Source organism: Danio rerio, chromosome 25 (genome assembly GCF_049306965.1).
Source record: "Danio rerio strain Tuebingen ecotype United States chromosome 25, GRCz12tu, whole genome shotgun sequence".
Lineage (NCBI taxonomy): Eukaryota > Metazoa > Chordata > Actinopteri > Cypriniformes > Danionidae > Danio > Danio rerio.
The window spans coordinates 18,031,417-18,051,642 of record NC_133200.1 but is presented as its reverse complement, the minus strand read 5'-3'; the positions used below and the strand labels follow the sequence as shown (position 1 = coordinate 18,051,642).

General features: G+C 38.3%; 1 protein-coding gene across 2 annotated transcripts in view; it reads left to right on the top strand.

Annotated features, from left to right (window-relative positions):
• ccnd2a (cyclin D2, a) overlaps positions 1–20,226 on the top strand; it is a 275,408-nt gene that overhangs the window by 130,878 nt on the left and 124,304 nt on the right. The window lies entirely within an intron of this gene.

Here is a 20,226-nt window from a genome sequence, read left to right as displayed (position 1 = left end):
ATCTTTAATAGGGCTTAAAATAGTTTAAGTCCAAGCTAAAACCAAGCTCTACAGTATGTTGAAGTTGGTGTTACAGTATATAGCTATAGCACTGAGTAAATAAGTAGAGTAATGACATATGACTGGCAAATTATTATGTGTTATCTTGTAAATTGTGCACTCAGTTCATGGCTAAAAAATATAAGTGCGCCTCACTTCAAGGCAGTTATCTTGCATGCTGTATGAGACTCCTTGATAATTGGAGATTATAGCACTATATTTTTCAAAAAACGTCTCTCAATCACATTTTAATCAAATTTTTATTAGTCAACAAAAATGATGTCAGTATATGTTTATTATAGTTGTCGTCATCATCACTTAATTTTTATTTAGCATTCATCTAGTTTTCGTCAGTAGAAACTTGATCAATACGAAAATTATGATTACGAAATTAAAACTATTAGCTACATATAGTGCTTATATAATGCACATTATTAAGATACATTGAAGTCCTCGTGGCAGCATGGTGGTGCAGTGGGTAGCGCTGTCGCATCACAGCAAGAAGGTCGCTGGTTCAAGCCTCGGGTCAGTTGGCATTTCTGTGTGGAGTTTGCATGTTCTCCCCGTGTTTGCGTGAGCTTCCTCCGGGTGCTCCGGTTTTCCCCACAAGTCCAAAGACATGCGGTATGGGTGAATTGGCCAAGCTAAATTGTCCGTAGTGTATGTGTGTGAATGTGAGTGTATAGGTGTTTCCCTGTGATGGGTTGCAACTGGAAAGGCATCCGCTGTGTAAAACATGTGCTGAATAAGCTGGTGGTTTATTCTGCTGTGGTGACCCCTGACTAATAGAAAAGTAAAATGTAATAAAGGGACTAAACCGAAAAGAAAATGATGAATGAAGTCTTTGTTCTGACCGCCACACGTGAAATACTTCAGCAAAGTAATACTACAGAATATCTGCACATCCACTTGTCTTGCATGCTCTTGGTTTCTCCTTCCTCCTCTGTCATGTTATCTAGACAAACAGCAGCTCTCAGCATGTTAGCATGAGTGCTGAAGGTAAATGCTATTTTTCAGCTTTCATGCAGGACCGCCAGCATCAGGGTGGGCTCTTTCTGGCGAGTCCTGCTCAAATGGGCCGGTGCAGTGAGTTAACCTTCTTTAACAATGTGGTGGGCTGAAAAACAAAGCAGCGTCTGATGGGAATGCACACCTCAGAGGCTGTTAACACACAGTTGGGGGCTGCTAATTGCTAGAAAGAACTAGCAAGCTTGGGAATATGCTTCAGTTCAGTGTATGGACTTATTTCAGAGTTTACAGTGCATTGCAGACGTTTTGGAAGCTTCATTGTGGTGGCACTGATTGAATAGTTTCATGATGGCTTCATCTGAAAGAGCGAGATGATTAGGTTATCTTTTTGTCTCCCCCTCGTGCCCCCTTGTCCACGCCGGTCAGCCTTGATGGGTCTCTGGGGGCTTGCCGCTTTTCAGCCAAAGAGGAAATGAGTTTTTCCATGCTTCTGCGTGTCGGAACATTTATCACCGCCATCGCCAGGAACTCTAGCATTGGAAAAATTGGCTTGGCCTAGGATCTGTCACCAGAACCTCGATGTATATGCAGATTGATACGTATTCAGTCACTTATTCAATCAGCAGTAAAATCGTGACCTTCTGTGTGAAGTTGCTAAGAGTTCAAATAAAAACTATGAGATAATAAGGTAACACTTTATAGTATAGGGACCAATTCTTAGTGAACCACTGGCTTATTACTTGCTATTATGATGGTATTGGCTATTTACTAATATTTAAAAAGTCTACATTCCTAATCCTACCCAAAACTTAAACCCAACTACTACTGTACCATAATAACTAATAATAAGCAGCAAATTAGTAGTTTATTGAGCTAAAAATCTAATTTAATACTTTGGTAATCATTCATTTTCTTTTCTTTTCATTATCCAGCATATGTTTTTACACAGCGGATGCCCTTCCAGCTGCAACCCATCTCTGTGAAGCATCCATACACACTCATTCACAAACATACACCACGGACAATTCAGCCAAGCCAATTCACCTGTACCGCATGTATTTGGACTGTGGAGGAAACCCACACGAACATAGGGAGAACATGCAAACTCCACACAGAAACGCCAACTGACCCAGCCGAGGCTCGAACCAGCGACCTTCTTATTACCTACTGCGCCACTGCATCGCCTTAATGCTTTATTAATCATGTGAATTGTTTAAAATAAAGTGTGAATGCAAAATAAACAATGCAATAATATTGGCTACATATGAGTTTTAGGGAGCAAGATTTGAGAAATTTGGGGACCTTTTACACAAGTTCTCAGCCAAAACTGAAACATTTTTCTTGTTTTGGGGATCTTGAGACTGAAAACACATTAATCTGAAAATGGGTTAGAAAGTGGATGTTAACTTTATTGTGTATAGGCGTGGGATGATAACCGTTTTCAAGGTATACCGCGAAAAAGTTTGGAAAAGTCAAGGTAATCCACTAAAATTTTTTGTAATACCATTCCTAAGGTATGTGTAGAAGTTTTAATTTACGCTTTTTTGGTTTTGTTTTTTTGGACAACAGTATCTCCAGCAAAAAAGATATCCATATATGGCATTTTACATTGTAAAGAAATCAAAGGGGGTTTGTTGTTTTTTACCCAGACATTTAAAAAGAATATATTTTAGAGCAGTAATTGTAATACCGTAAAACCATGATATTTTTATTCAAGGTTGTCATACTGTTAGAATCTTATACTGGACCATGCCTGATTGTGTAAACACCCAATGTCTTTATAAAACAATGACATCAAGCATGTGTATTTGTTGAGGCAGGAGTAGAAGGCAAGTGCAAACATACGTGCAATAATGCCGTTGAGTACATGGTAGTGCTGTTGTTGCTCAAGTGTTTCCTAATGCTTATCAACAATATCCATAATCAACAAGTTGTGAAATTACTCCACATTACAAGACAAAAATTCTGCATACTCACTAGTGCAGAGCTATAGACAGCAAGTTGTTGTCATTTCCCTGCAGGCACTGTGTACTAACAAGGTGATAAAGCTAAATAAAGGCATGGCAAATTTTATTTCCCCATTATTGTCAAAACTCACTCCCAATCAAAACTCACTTCCATCCTGGCACCAATGTAAACAGTTTTCTAATCCTTTAAGGCAAGTCATTTTACTCGGCGGCCATCTTTAAAACGCATTGGGCAGTATGCTTGGGCATTCTGTTTGAATGGGGAAACATCAAATTCTCCAAGACTGTAAGCCACGATTACATTACATATTTGGAATCACCAATAGTTAAAAAACAACAGTCTCATAAGTTTCGTTTCTAAACGTCCGAATCAAACAAAATCGGCATATTTTCAGGGTGCCCAAGCTAATGCACATGCGCACTCGAAAGGAAAGAGATCACCACACCAACCTCATTTATGGCCACAGTAATCCACAACTTGGTGTTGATGGCAAATCTCCTCCAGAAATTATAGCGACTCTTTGTTTACAAGTTTGTGGGGGTTTGAGTAGTTGCTGTGATGTGATGTGCGTTTGACAGGATGGACTGTACCCCACGTTCATTTCATACAGAATACAAACCAAAAAAAGTTTTTTTTTTCAAGTCTACTTGGTTCATTTAAAAGTACAGATTTCGAGCTTTGTTTGATTATATTTCCTATGTCTGTGAAGCAAGTATTCGCTGAGACTACAGTGCATTTGTTGACCACCAACTTCTCTTAAAAGCACACGTCTGTTCTGAGCTTTCCCCCTGAGAAACGTCAGTCTATAGCAATTGAAGATTGGCTCCTGTACTAGTAGGCAGAGCTTCATTTGCCATATTGACCGTTCCCTTTTCCCTATTTAAAAATATACAAGTGACATGTCTTATGTATTTTATCGACTTTGATTGTATGTGCAGAAATTCTCATTTGGGTCAGGTCCTATCACAACTGGAAAACCATAAACATTGCCCCATTTTCTTAGATATTTAGCACTGATTGTTACTAAGCGTGAGCTACATCAGCATTTCTATTCTTCATTTGTTCTATTTGCAACATGATAAATGTAATACAGGTGTTTGACGTCACAAAAGAGTCAGGAAGAGATTCTTCATCAATAGAGGGGAAGTGTGCAGCATGTTGAATAACAAGAGAGCACGAGGCCGAATAGGATAGAGTTTGATCGTGCTCATTCTAAAGGGACAAATATATCTTATTTCAGTAACAATGCAAAAGCGTGGTCACGCCTGGATGACACACAGGTCAATTGTTTAATTCCAGGCGAGAATTACCTGGTTTCCAAAGGAAAGGCATCCTCTGTGGAGCTTTGGGAAAGTGATACATTCTGCCAAGTGCCACGATCACCGCCCAGGCCGTTCCGGAGGCAACAGTGCAGGCGGCACGAGGGGAATTCAGCGGCATCAGCCTGGGCTATTCTTATCAGATATATTTCAGACACAAAAGGAAAGGGCGGTATGTTAATAGCAATATCTTTGTCACATGCTCAAGAAAGAAACTTGCAACTCCGAAATAGCAACTCTTCAGGAAGGGGAAGTGAATACTTTGGCTCTGGTTTGGATTAAGATTCTCTGGAAAGTCACTAAGAATGAGATGCATCTTCTAGATTCGACGTTGTTTTGCAATTTGCATGTCTTTTTAATTGGTGTCAAAAAAATCTTTATAATGACACAAAAAACTTGTTTGCTTGGTTGTTAATGTTTCAGCAGATGTCCATAGTCTTCATAAGCTCAGGTAGTTCTTCAAAATGATACTTAAGTGAAAATAACGTCTACAGTTAAACTGGATGTTGTTTCACTTTGATGTTTGTTTAATAAGGCTGCCACTCTTAACTTAAATGTAATGAACACAAATATTTAAACATGTTAAGTACATCTTGAGAACATGTTGGACTAAATATAATTGACAGAATATGTTGTGGAATCCTCCAATGTTATAGTTTACTGTGCACTATCACCATATACAAAGTGAGCTTCACCAAACAAGTACAGCCGCTGCCAGAACAAGCGCACAAGTTAATGGCTCGGAACACATGCTTATCCTGACCATTGGCTCAACAAAAGCCATAATTATCTCAATAAAATAAATTCAATCCCATGATTGTTAAACAAATAATGCATTAAATGCTTCCAGATAAATGCTATTCTTCTGTAGGAAAGCCAGACATCTCTGATTCAGTTGTACCAATAAGGACCTGAATAGGGATGAGTCATCAGAGCCAGGAGTATTTTAATGCTTTTGAAAGATCTTGTCAATGTAAGAATGTGTCAGATCTAAAAGCCCCTCAGAGAAACTCCTGTTGAAAGCCCACCGACTGGTAATTTTTTGGAAACGTCTAGTGTTGATGCTCTAGACTAGTAGGAGTTTCCTTCCATTATGACTATAAAAGTAGCAAGTTTAGCAGATCTTTGTTTCTCTTGAAGACAAATGAAATCCTCGAAATGGGTCCTCGAAAAAAGAAATCCCCAAGTGTTTGCTTTCTTTATGACTCAGCATTGTCTGACCCACGAGATTAACTTTATATAGTCCCAGACATTATTTTTGGCATTTCTCTGCCTCCCTCCTACTTCTCCCATGCAGGCTGGAATTCCTCCAGGAAGGCCAAAAGAAGCCTGGCACTTGATTGCAGCTTGCAGCCAGACTTGGGCAGCTGGGATCTGGAGGGAGTTCCCCTGCAGTTCTGGAGCACTTTGGCACCTCTCACACCCCCTACATCAAGCCCATACCACACACCCCGCCTGCTCCCGCTCTACCTTCTTCTGCGCAACACAATACAGAGGAGCTCTGTGCCTCTGCACACCCACACCATGCCCCTCAGCACACACAGCAAGTAAGCTCCCTAGAATAAATGCAATTCAAAGGTGGACAAGTGCAGCAGGCACCCCCCTCGGTTGCCGAATCACTTCTGTGCGGCACTTGACACAGGCACTCTCACAAAAGCTGCCTATTATTCGTTGTTAGTGCTGAGACTCCTCAACACTATTCATCTGCAAAATACAAGTACTGTACTGGGAATCTGTGCTATGGAAACGGTCCGCCTTTGCCCTTTCAAATTCAGCTACCGTACAAGATACGACACTAAACTGGAGCTGTTTCTTCAGCTGGAATCCATAGTGGATTCTTTCCCCACAGGAGCGTCACGGCACCTGCAAGGAGCTGCCGAGAGTTTTGGCTACGCAGGTACCGTGCTGCTAGACCCACCTATTCTCTAAAAGGCGGCCCACTAACACCCTCCCAAACGGTTGTCTGGGGTTCTCAGCAGCCAAAAAAGCAGTAAAAAAGGAATTCCTTCCTAATGGTCCATGAAAGCTGTGATTCACCACTTATTATTGTTCAAGCCCTGGCGAATCTTTCCATATTACCTCAGCATTGTAACCTTCAGAAAACCTATCCGTCACACTCTAGGGTTTATTTTCACGTTGCGCACCCTCGTCCTGCTGTTCTGTCTTGCTCAGGCAGATCTGCAGAATACAGTCGAGTAATCAATGGCCCAGAAAGCCCTTCCAGCTGGACACTTGTCATCCATGATGGAGGAAAACCATGACAACCGACCACTTCTAAAGGACCGCTGGCGTTTGGGAGGTCAGTGCCCTGCCACGAACCCCCTCACGAGTAAACAGACATGATGGGGAAGGACTTTCAGACTTGGACTGTGTTCTTTTCAATAATTGCATTCATTGTTCTCTAGCCACTGTTGGTTATGGTCGCAAGCTGTTTGGTAGGCCCCTGTCTGTCTGCCACCCGCCTATGTTACCAGTGGTTGTGTTGCACCCTCATGGGTATCTGCTTGTGCCAGAGTTGAGATGCCAGTTTTTGACCTTGATGGCCTGAAAGTTATGTCCTTGATGGTGGCAGTGTAGGTGTACTCAGTGGATTAAAAATAAATCTCCTTACATTTGATGTCTGTTTGTCTGCTGATTTATCATTTGTTGCTAACTTGCTATACCCATTGTTTTCTCATTTGTTATATCTTCTACACTCCTAAGTTTAAAATTGCTGAAAGAAAGACACTCAGTTCCAGTTTCAGATGTCATGGTTCTTCTTCAGGGTACTGTGCCCACTTTTTTGACAGGTGTCAGGGTTAAGGTGCATTACTGCCACCTGGGAGGTCAACCAGGTACTGGTGCTAGTGTATTTATGCGTCATGCTATTTCAAGAGTTCCCACTCATTTTGAATAGTGTGGTTATCACCTATACTGGTATATTATAACACAATATCTGTATTACATGTTTTAAATATTACTGTTATCATTTATAATATTGCGACACCCCTATTAACCATGTTCCATGAAGGCATTTTGTAAATTTCTTACCATAAATACATCAAAACTTGATTTGTGATTAGGGATGTGCATTTCTAAGAACTTAATTTGATCAATTTTAAAGACGATTTTTAGATTATGGATGTTCAAATAGTTGTATATCGGCCAAATATTGTCTATCCTAACAAAATATAGCTTGTTTTTTGGCTTTCAGAAGACATACAAATCTCAATTTTAGTAAACGTTACCTTTATGACTTTTGGTTTTGTGGTCCAGGATAGCACTTAAGCTACAGTTAAGGCTGATTTATACTTCTGCGTCAAACGCCGGCGTATGCTACGGCGCTGACACATAGCCCTTCGCCGTGGCCGTCGCCGTCACTGACGTGCACCTCTCAAAAAATGTAACTACATGTCGCAACGACGCGTAGCATAAGCTCTGTGATTGGTCGGCTTGGTAGTGCTGACGAGTCTGGGCGGGACCGAGAGCCGCGCGAATGGCGCGAGCGATTGTTTACAAGGGTGGAGCACCGTGAAGGAGCTCCGAATGGAAAGTTTTGTTTTGTGTTTACCTCATAGTTAAAGTTGTTGCACGTCCGCCGATTCCTGCCTCAAAATGAGCGAGTTTGAGCCACTTGTACATCCCGGAAGTGTTCAGGAAAAGCAAAAAAGCAGCGAAGAAACTCGACACAGAGAGACATTTACACCTCACTGCCAACTAGCGTTTTGGAAGTGTTAATGCAGACCGACAGAGAGAGCGCGCAGAAGTATAAATGCACAGCGACGCGCGTTGCATGCGCCGTGGGTCACGCCGGTCACCTGACGCAGAAGTATAAATCAGGCTTTAGGAACAACTGGAATCCTTGTTTAAGAAAGAGGTTTTTCCGTCTCATATCACAATGCAGTCAAAGACAGTTGTAACACCCTCAACATTACAGTACAAATTACAGATGAATTAACAGAGATTTGGTTTCTGGCATTAGTGGATCTTATTGTACTTTTTTGACTTAATCGTGAGACTCCCGAAAGTGGGGCCTCTTGGACAGACTCACAGATATGGAATGCAACGTAAGAGCCTTTCAGATTGAGTGAGGAGGGAGCGCACAAAACAAGGAAGTCTTACAAGGGAGATCCTTGCTCTATTTGTTTTTTTCTTTCTCTTCCGTGTTTAATCTTGTCCAGAAGCTTCTTCACATTAAGGCTGCAGGAGCTGATCCCTGCCAAACAAGCGTGGGAACTGACCCGGCCCATCCAGAGCAGCCTCATCTGCAGCCTGTAATGATGGAACCTCAATGACATCATACACGTTTCGGAGCAGGGCTCTGGTAACTGCGCCGTACGCCTCATCCAAATACCAGTGGCTAAACGGAACACACACGCCGCGCGGAGCAATGGAAGTCAGATGGTCTGCGTTTTCTTTCTTCCTTTTCCCCCCTCCTGACTCAAGCATAAGCGGCTGTCTGGATTTAGAGAGAAAGAGAACGAGGGGCCTCCGCGAGGGTCTGCCTCGACTGTAAACGTCGGAAAGCGGACGCAGGCCTTCGTAACAAAGTGGAATCTGATATAATTTACCCCAGGCTGGAGTGTTTGATCTTTACCTACTTCAGGGTGCTTGTCAGAGACACAGAATGGGGGAATGGTGAAGCTTATAGGCCAAAAAGTCAGCCTTTATAATCTGACGTCATATGCGTGGAAAAGTATTTACATGTGTGGCTTAACATTTTGAAAACTGCAGATTGTATGCAAGCATAGCTGCTGTTTTCTTTTCATGCTTCCTGCATAAATGCAGACATATTTAGTTACCTCCAAGGACTCCTGTAATGTAAAACACTGCCTTCACTTCATTCCTCATTGGCCTGTCTTTGCATCTTGAATGAGTGTATAGTTCATTGGCTTTGGAAAGGTTCATATAGATCATATAGCCAGTCTTCTCATTCCCCACATAACAAGAATTCTACATTTATATAAGCTTATTCATTAGCACACATCCATGTAGGTTGTTTTTCCCATTATGTTTCTCACGACCCTTGAAAAACAAAGCATTAGCATTAGCATATAGATAATGCAGCCAACTTTTTTGTTCTCATTTCCTACAAATTTGGCCCTACATGACAAAATATTTACATTTATTTTAGCAGTGAGCTTCAGTTGCAGCATCTTAGCATTAGCACACATCCATTTAGCTCATTATGTTTCCCATTTCACCTAAAAAAGGAACTGATATAACAACATACCTGTATTAGCATTAGCATATAGATCACATGGCCAATTTTTAGCTTTCATTCCTACAAAAATGTACAAACATACATTCATCACTGCCTTCACTTCATTCCTCATTGGCCTATCTTTGCATCTTGAATGAGTGTATAGTTCATTGACTTTGGAAAGGTTCATATAGATCATATAGCCAGTCTTCTCATTTCCCACAGAACAAGAATTCTACATTTATATAAGGTTATCCATTAGCTCACATCCATGTAGGTTGTTTTTCCCATTATGTTTCTCATGACCCTTGAAAAACAAAGCATTAGTATTAGCATATAGATAATGCAGCCAATTTTTTTGTTCTCATTCCCTACAAATGCGGCCCTACATGACAAAATATTTACATTTATGCAGTGAGCTTCAGTTGCAGCATTTTAGCATTAGCACACATCCATTTAGCTCATTATGTTCCCCATTTCCCATAAAAAAATTACCTGATATAGCAACATACCTGTATTAGCATTAGCATATAGATCACAAGGCCAATTTTAAGTTTTCATTGCTACAAATTTGTACCAACAAACATTCAATTTCTTTCAGCTTAGTCTCTATTTCAGAGGTTGCTATAGCGGAACGAACTGCCCTTGCATTCCAACATTTGTTTTATGTAGCGGATGCCATTTCAGCCGCAACCCATTCTTGGGTAACACCCATATACACATTCACACTCTTAGACTATGACCAATTTAGTTAATTCGATTCACCTATTATTGCGCACTTCTTTGGACTGTGAGGTAAACCAGAGCACCTGGAGTAAACCAATGTGAACTCGGAGAGAGCATGCAAACTCCACACAAAATTGCCAACTGGCCCAGCCGTGACTCAAACCAGCGACCTTCCTGCTGTGAGGCGACAGTGCTAACCCCTGAGCCACCATGCTGCCCTACATAAAAAAATGGTAGCTTATCATTAGCGCTAACTTTGACCCCAATATATTTTCCAATCCCATAAAATATAACCCTAAATAATCAAAATTAGCATTAGCACACATGCCCAGCCATGTTAGTCTTGTGTTATTGCTTTCCCCAATCCTCACCTCTCTGTTTTTTTTTAATTTTTAAATGTATAATAGATAATTTATGATATATTCAAAGCAACTAAATGATCCTGAACCACAAAACTAGTCTTGTGTTGCAACGCAAAAATACATATAGGTCAGGATTATTGATTTTCCTCATGTGCTAAAAGTAGATTATAATGTAAACATATTGTTAATACAAAGATATTACAGTAAATAAATCAAAGCTTTATGTTTAATTAGAAATGTAAATTGCCAAGAGCTTAATTTAGACAACTTTAAACACAATTCTCTTAGTATTTAGATTTCGTTTAAACGTTTAAACTCTTAGATCACATATTTTCAAATAGTATCTTGGCCAAATAGTATCTTTTTTTTAATGAAACACACAATAATGGAATATGGAAATGATGATGATGTATGAAACTCAGTTTACAAAAACGACACTGGTTTTGTGGTCCAGGGTCACAAATGAGCACATATACACATTATTTCAGCAAATTCAGTAAGATTTCGTTATAGATACAGTTAGTATTATCATGTGTTGACAGTTTTCCCTTGCTATAACCATCCCTTGCAAGCTGAAGTTTTTACAGTAATTCACAGTTTTTTTTATTTTATTATTATTATTTTTTTTTAGAGTTTGGCTTTGGAAAGCTGTACAGTAGCCTCAGCATCTGTCCTTTAATGGTCACATGTTAGCATTTTTCCTTTTAAAGGCTGTTTGAAGTCCGTGAGCTCTGTAATTGTTCGGTGACCACCACTCCTATAGTTAGCACACCAGGACATGTGTGAATTTAACTGCAGCTCAGAGTGTGCCGAGTTCTCCATCTTGGGCCCATCCGAAACTATATGAAACAATTCCATGTTTATAACACTTTACATATGACATTCGTATGCCCCATTATCTGGTACAGGAAATTCCCGAAGCGCATGATAATTACAATAATTTGGAGCTTATGGCTCTTGTTGTCTTCTCCACGCTGGTTCGTCTCCTGGTGAAACTGAAGCCTCATTGAGCCGCAGTGCTGATCTGCTTTGTGGCGGCTGCTTTTTATGTACCTTCAAATTACAGGTCTACGAAAAATAAGATGAGCTTAAAGCATGCAGAGCGCAGATATAGAAGCATGCGGGAATTTTGAAACCAAAATATGATATTCAAAAAAACTCAGATATTTGCTGCACACATTGGACCTGCTGTGCTTTTCAGTCTCAAAGTCTAAATTATGGTAGATATTTTATATATTTATTAGATATATTATATATAAGATTTTAGATATTTAGATATTTTTGTCCATGTTTTTGTTAGCAACCCTAGTTGTAAGAACAAGTATTAACTTGACTGCTAGTTGATCATTTGGAAAAGTGGCAGAAAGTAGATATTTCTGATGAATCATCTGTTGAACTGCATCCCAATCATCACAAATACTGCAGAAGACCTATTTTAAACCGCATGGACCCAAGATTCTTACAGAAATCATTCAAGTTTGGTGAAGGAAAAATCATGGTTTGGTTTTACATTCAGAATGGTGCATGCAAGAGATCAGCAAAGTGGATGGCAACATCAAAAGCCTGAGGTATCAAGACATTTGTGCTGCCCATTACATTACAAACCACAGCAGAGGGCGAATTCTTTAGCAGGATAGCACTCCTTCTCAAACTTCAGCCTCCACATCAAAGTTTCTGAAAGCAAAGAAGGTCAAAGTGCTCCAGGGTTGGCTAGCCTAGTCACCAGACATGAACATTATTAAGCATGTCTGGGGTAAAATTCAAGAGGCATTGAACATGAATTTAGAGAATCCTTATGAACTCTGGAAGTCCTGCAAGAACACTTTCCTTGCCATTCCAGATGACTCTATTAATTAAAGTTAATTAGAGTGGTTTGAGTCATCGCAGAATATATATATATATATATATATATATATATATATATATATATATATATATATATATATATATATATATATATATATATATGAGAGAGAGAGAGAGAGAGAGAGAGAGAGGCAGAGTGAGACAATCTGAGTCAGTAGATAATTCGGAAATGAAACAAAAAATTAGCACCTTGTGTGTTCAGCTTTTTTGTTAAAAAAAAACAAATGTAATGAAATATGAAAATTAATGAATCTAGTGATGAACAGTGACAACACAATCAGTCTAATTCCAGAATCGGTTATTATATTCTTTTAGTTAATTAAAACTATATTCAATTGTAAATAAATAAAAAAATAATTACCATTTTTAAAATAGACATGATCAGGTTGTACATACGAGATGTAGAATCAGTAACTGAAGACTCATACACATTCATTTATTGAAAGGGGAAGAAAGAAAAAATTTTGTGACTTGTTTACGAATATTTTGACAATAAAACTAATTTTAATGGATGTGTTTTTAATGATATTAAAGAAGGTTTTTATTTAGGAAATATTTTAGGGGAAATCTTTGAAAAAAAAGGAATTTTAGAATATCATTATTCAAACTAAAAGATTGTATGACTCTTTTCAATAGTGTAGTTATTTGTAATGTTTTTTGTTGTTGTTGTTGTTTTTTGTACAATGAGTGTTTATTAAGAAACAGAAAAGATTGAATGTTATATATTGTATATTTTCCTATAGGTTATTTCATGAATATGGACCCTTTTCACAAGCCTGTTATGACGCGTTTAATGATCATCAGTATCTTAAATCTTTGAAAATTTTTAATATTTAGTTAAAAAAAAAACGTTTTTGAACATTTGTATGTATTTATGTATGTATTGCATCATCTGTGCTTCAAATTACAAAAAACGAATTACCGCTTGTGCGAGGAATTCCTAACGCAGCATCTATGGGATAGGACAGCTAATTTGACGTTATTATCTCCTCTCTTGCCGTCATCAGTCTCACACATCTTTTTTCCCTTTTTCTCAACATCTTTATAACATAATCGTTGAGTTTTTCTTTATTATTTGAGCAAATTAGGTTGCAAAATCACTGCACTCTAAGTTTTCCTAACTTTGACGTCTTCCGCTACTGAGAAACCTGGAAATGTGAAAAGGGCTGGCGATATGGCATTAAAACATAAACAAACAAATAAATTAGAACTACTGTATATAGCCAAATCTCCAGAATCAATGATTCAGATCTTTTTAAAGAATCAAAAACATAGCACAAACATTTCAGCCTCATTCCAAAACATATTTTATTTAAATGAATTTAAATTCAGCTCATATAAATAGTTTACAACCACTCATCTTAAAAATATATATTAAATCCAATGAATCATTTTTTTTTTCAGTGTAGAATCAATGGCTTTAATGATTTAAATCTTTTTAGTGAATATAAATATACAACACAACCAGTCTGTTTTCAGAATTAGTGACTAGTAATTTGGTACTTAAAAAAGGCCAGGAAAAATACACAATACAGTGTCTGGTCTGCATTAGAGAGAAAATCTTAAAACAAATTTCTCTGCAGCTTATTAACAGTTTTCTCGTGCCAAGTAAAATTTACTGTCTCTGTTCATAAAGTGACAAAGGCAGCCAAATGACTGGTTGATGCCAGAGCGGACCACCTTTGAAGGCTTCTCCTGTGGCTAAAATACCTCTGTATCACATTACAGCCTGTCAGGAACCGGACTAGTGGAGTCTGTGATTCCAGGTTAATAGTCCTCAGAAAATCGGAAACGTCAATCACGTGCTTTGCAGTTAGGGTGCGAACATTAGTCTTTAATTTATGTGTGTACACCTCTGTTTTTTTAACATCTTGTTTCATTAGAAAACAAGCTGGGTCGCACTGCTGACAGACTCACAGTGAAGTGAGAAGTCGAATTCAAAGACCTTACAAACTTTGTTGAAAGCACCATTTAAAAATAGTAGGTGGTGTGTCTCTGTCCGGTCACATTTATGTTGTTTTACTTTTGGGTTTTACATCGTTCACTGGTGCCTTTATCAGCAGTTCTGAATAAAGCAGGAAATTAACTAAATAAATGACTCATATGAATTGTCTCTTTTATAGTGAATCAGTAGCATACAGCACAAAGTGTACTCTGAAAAAATAACAATGTCATCACAACAAATGTTTCTATGTTGCTTTAAATTACTTTAATAAAAGTTAATCAGGTTTCAACTAAATCTACGTAACATTTTTAGTCAATTTGACTATATTGACATTACTAAAATTATTAATTTGATAAATAAATAAATAAATAAGGCAGCAAGATTTTTTTTACATGGTGTGGTCTGATTTAGGATTGATGACACTAATGATATGGTTCTTTTTAGTGAATTAAAATGTGTGATGTCATCTTATTGAGTTGATTGAGTCTGAGTTCTTTACAACGAATCTTAAAATACACCCAACCAGGTGTGAATCTTGTTAGTGTATCAGAAACACACAGCCCAACTGTCACAATCACGAGCGATCTAATCTACAAACCTGCCGGTATATGGACTACAAGAACCAGTCGAAGCTGTGTTTTTCACCCTCACCTTGCTTGTTTGTTCACATTGCAAGCTGCCTGCCTTAATTGACTTTCTCTTATGTATTTGACTACGACTTTGGATTTGCCCACAAACATCATTTGCTCCTGTGTTGACTATTGCTTGCCTGACCATCCTATTAATTAACCCTGCGTTTGGATCCGCACTTCCTTGTCAGCGTCCCACTTCACATTACAATGGAGATTGATTCACGAACAATTTAGTTTACACCAAAGATTTGGTTCTTTTAGTGAAACGAGAAAAATACATCTTGTTAAGTGTATGGTGTTTGCTTAACAAATTACTTTTTCAATACAAGTCAGCACAGGCAATGAATCAGATTCAGAACCAATAATTGTGATTCTGTTATTTATAATGAATCAAAAACATACAGAGCAAACTGTTTAGTCTGATTCAATACAAATGACTATAATGATTCAGCTCTTTTAAGCGAATCAAAAACATACAACACAACTAGTGTAATCTCAGTCCAGAACAAGTGACAAGTGAACCAAAAATATTTGGTTCTCTATGGAGAAACCACCGACAACAACTTTACGTAGGAGAGCGGTCCCCCCGCCCACCAATATTGATTGACAGCCTCACGTCACGATCATATCCTCAGTTTCTTGTTTCACATCCGCATTTTTCAGCCTGTGAGTCAAAGCTATATCACTATATTAACACAATTGCTCTATTATTAGATGAACGGCTCATTGGACTCAACACAAGATCAATATTCTCCACATTAACGCTCTAATCGGAATTATTGCTTGTACCTTTTGCGCAGCGTGACAGTGCATTCAAAGTTCTAGGCCTGGGAAGTGTGAGCTTCGGGTTGGCTGCTTGGCGGCCGCGGCGCCATTGTGTTTGCCCTGTTTGAGGCCTGTTTTTGGAGGTGTGGCGCAACGATTGAGAACACTTAATGCTTCTGCCACGCCACAATACAAAGACACAAATGATTTTGTACTCTATGCTTGGTCTGTGTCCGAGTCGTACATGTACGGCTTAATGCTGAACCTGGCTTATTATTAATAATAATAATAATAATAATAATAATAATTATTATTATTATTATTTACATTTATACAGAGCTTTTCTAAAAACACAAAGTGCATTACACATTTTTTGGGGGAATCTCCTCATCCACCACCAGTGTGCATCATTTACCTGGATGACATGACAGCATCCATATTGCGCTAGACCGCACACAACACACCAGTTGATTAGTGGAGAGGAGATGGCGTGATGAAGTCAATTATAAAATGGGGATGGTTAGGAGCTAGTGGGCAATTTTGGCCAGGATGCCGGGGTAAACCCCTACACTTTTTCGAAGGACATCCTTTGATTTTTAATGACCACACAGAGAGTCGGGACCTCGGTTTAACGTCTCATCTGAAAGACGGATAAGATTTATTCAAAATATGTGATGTAAGTATTAAATATGAATCCCCCCCAACAAACACAGAGACCACCTTATTATGCAATTCTCCTATACAGGTGAGTGGGCTTGACAAACCACCTGTAGAAGACACACTCTTTCTTCTCTCTTTCATTTGAACTGAAACTTGCACCAGTTTTGCTGTGCTTACGAAGCTCACATTCACAAAGTGAGCGGGTTTGACAAACCACTTGTAGAAACACTTCATTCATTCTTTTTTTTCAGCTTAGTCTGATTTATCAGAGGTTGCCACAGTGGAATGAACCGCCAATTATTTGAGCATATGTTTTAAACAGTGGATGCTTTTCCAGTTGCAACCTAGTACTGGGAAACACCCATACACTCTCATATTTACACACATACTCATACACTACGGCCAATTTTGTCCATCCAATTCACTTATACTGCATATTTTTGAACTGTGGGGGAAACTGGAGCACCCGGAGGAAACCCATGCGAACACAAGGAGAACATGCAAACTCCACACACAAACTCAAAACAGTAGCCTTCTTGCTGTGAGGTGACAGTGTAACCACTGAGCCACCTAGAAACACTCTTCTCTCTCTCTTCTACCCAATCCTCACAGCAAAACATTTTTACATTTTCAAAATACTTAATTCTGTGTGATTTATGAGTCATTTTCTTCATGGAACCATAAAAAATTCTCCAAAAGGTAGAACTTTACTAGTATTACTATACTTGTGGGGACATCTGGTTCCCACAACATAAAGAAAAACAAGAAATTTTTATCAGCAGTTAGAGAATGGCCGTTTTTGTTGAGTGTGGATCCATTCACTAAGCCAATCTGTGAAAGTTGTCCTGCTGGGAAGCCTTCACAAGCCACAATTTATTTTCCTAGCGAGTTACTAATTGACCGGGCCGTCTGTAGCTTGTTGATGGGGATGCATGGGAGTCATATGTGACTTCGGCACTAAAAGTCGCCACCATTTGCAACCATTTAGCGAGCGGCCAATGCTTGTGAATCACACGCAGCGTGCACGGCTTGAACAAATAAGACCTGACAGAACTCTCGCTTTCTCACTATCACCAGTTAAAATGCGGTTCCCTTTGTGTCGCTGACAGGGACAAATGCAGGGATGAGGTTTTCCCTCGCTGCGGCTGAAGACTTTGAACTAATACAATTTCCTGCTATGATTACTATATATTTTGAGGGACTGGTAATTCTTAGCGTACCGCCACACAGAAGCGTTTCCCGCAATGCAATTCAGATGCTCCACTTTAGAGTGCAATTTAAAGTTTGTGAACTGTGCGTAACCTTGCGATGAATAGCGAAATTGCTCCAAGTGAGTTTTCCAGAGCATTAATTGGACTAGGTGAAAGTTCACACAAGAAGGACTGAAGTTAGAGTGGTTTATTTTATTTTTAGGTAGTGTTGCTGTCGCCGTTGGTGAAAATGATGTCAGTATTTGCTTTTCAGGAGTCAGGCCTTAGATTGATTAGTTTAGCATTATGTAACCAGGCACAATGAAAGAGAGGGCGACACTGTATGTTGTGTGTGTGGTTTTTTTTTTTTCTTGTGGGAAACCTTTGTCCTTCGGAAGGTGTGCCAGACTTTGAGCTGAGTCTGTGGAAAAGTATGAAAGGGACGTAGAGAGGATGCACTTTGCCCTAGTTATTTGTACAAACTGCAAACATCCACTGGGAGTCAGCCTAATATTTTGTATAAGCTTCTATGTTGGTGTGCACAGGTGAGTTCAGGTGTTGGTATCCAAAGTCCTCTGATAACTCACTGCTGTTTAAAGTGATAGTTCACTCAAAAATGAAAGTAGCCTACTCACCATGTCAATCCATTCATGACTTCCTTTCTTTAGCACATCATTTAAAAGGATCCCTACTGATCTCAGTGGAAAACAGAACTAATGTATTTTGCTGAGTTAGCGGCAAATTTGTACACTCTCAGAAATCAAGATACAAAAGCTGTCAGTATCTTTTCAAAAGGTACACTTTTTAGGTAATAATATGCACATTTTTGCTATTAACAACACCATATTGTACAAATGTGTATGTTTTGGAGTACTGGCTGAGTAAAAGCATTTGTACCTTAATTTAAGCCTAAAGTATACTTTAAATGGGGTTCTAGAAGTGTTCTCAAAATTTGATTATAACAAAACTTGTTTTTCATAAACATGCATGTTCATAGCAAATCAACAGACGAACAAACACATAAATAAATAAATATTTATGCAAAAATACTTTTGCATTTAAAAATACATTATTGTAACAAGTCCAAACATATAGCAAATAATTCATTTAATTGTCAGCAATTTTTAAAAAATAAAACCAACATAGGCTCAATCTGAAAACCTAGCCCTTTATTTATTTAATTATGTAGCCAGAGCTATGTATGGCTGCATTTCATTTTTAAAATTAACGCTACGGGGCGGTATGATGTACTTACCTCCGTATGGACTGCTTTCCCGCTGTTTCCAGTTTGTCTTGTTAGCTCCCCATGTATGTCAGTTGACTTAAGATGCAGAGAGAAGTTGACGCGGTTTGAGTCTGGTAAAAATTTATTTTAAAAAAGCAGGTAACACAAAAACAGAAGCCAAAAAATAAAACAACAAGTAAATAATGGTTAGAATGTGGTAAAATCTGAAAACATGGTAAAAATCAGGCAAATTGTCGGTTTGGTTAAGGGAAGTGGGTGGTTTGGGTCTATAAATACTATTGGTTGGATTTGTAAGAAAGAGGAGGCTGGGTCAGTCAATTGGTCAGTCAACGGCCCGTCGACAGTGGCCTCTGATAGATTTACGTAAGAATAGCAGGCATGAATGGCACTCGCAAGGGAAATTTAAGTTCTTAAAAAGATTACACAGTGGTGTCTGGTGGATTTGCGAAAAAAACAAAAAACAGCAAAAAACGTAGCTCCTGGGATGTATTTGCCTGTTTCCGAAAATGTACTGTAGTGGTACGTTTTCAGGAAGAGCCTGGTTTGTATAAAACATAACAATAGGTAGTTTTGGCATAATTTCACTCTTCAAAATGCCAAATATCTCATTACAAATCAAACAATTTTGCGCTTGATTAGAGCAAAATAAACGCATACAGTACTTCTGTCTAATCATCTTTGAAAAATCTATTTTCTCCAGGGTTTCTGCAGGTTTCATCAAGTCAAATTTAAGACTTTTTAAGACTTTTTCATGAAGAATGAAATGTCAGACTAATGATTTTTCAATCACCCAGCAAAAAAATAATTAAATACAATCTTGCCTCATCAAAAAACCATATCCTTTTGCCATATATTTTAAATAATGTGTCAACAAGCAGACCCTAGTATTCATACATTTTTAAAATGTAACTCAAAAAACTCTTTAAAAACTAACTGTATGCACAACAAACAGTTATAATATTAGTTAATTTTATTGAGATGTATTGTTGATGATTGGATGTGTGTTGGATTGATTGGATAGCTTTACATGAACTAATAAAAATTAAGACTCATTTAGAATGGTTTAAGACCTACAAGACAGTAAATTGAAGACTTTTTAGGGTCTAAAATTTTGTTTTTAAAATTTAAGACATTTTAAGACTTTTTAAGACTCCGCGGATACCCTATTCTCTCAAATCTCTTCCATTCTGGAGCCTTTGTTGAATATTGTCACCCGATTAAGGCCAATGTCATACACAGAAAACAGAAATATCTTGCCTTTGCTTTCATTTCAAAACTTATCAAAACTTTCATACAATTTTTTATATGCATTTTTTAAAGTAGGAAAATTACACATTTAACATAACATATGATATAA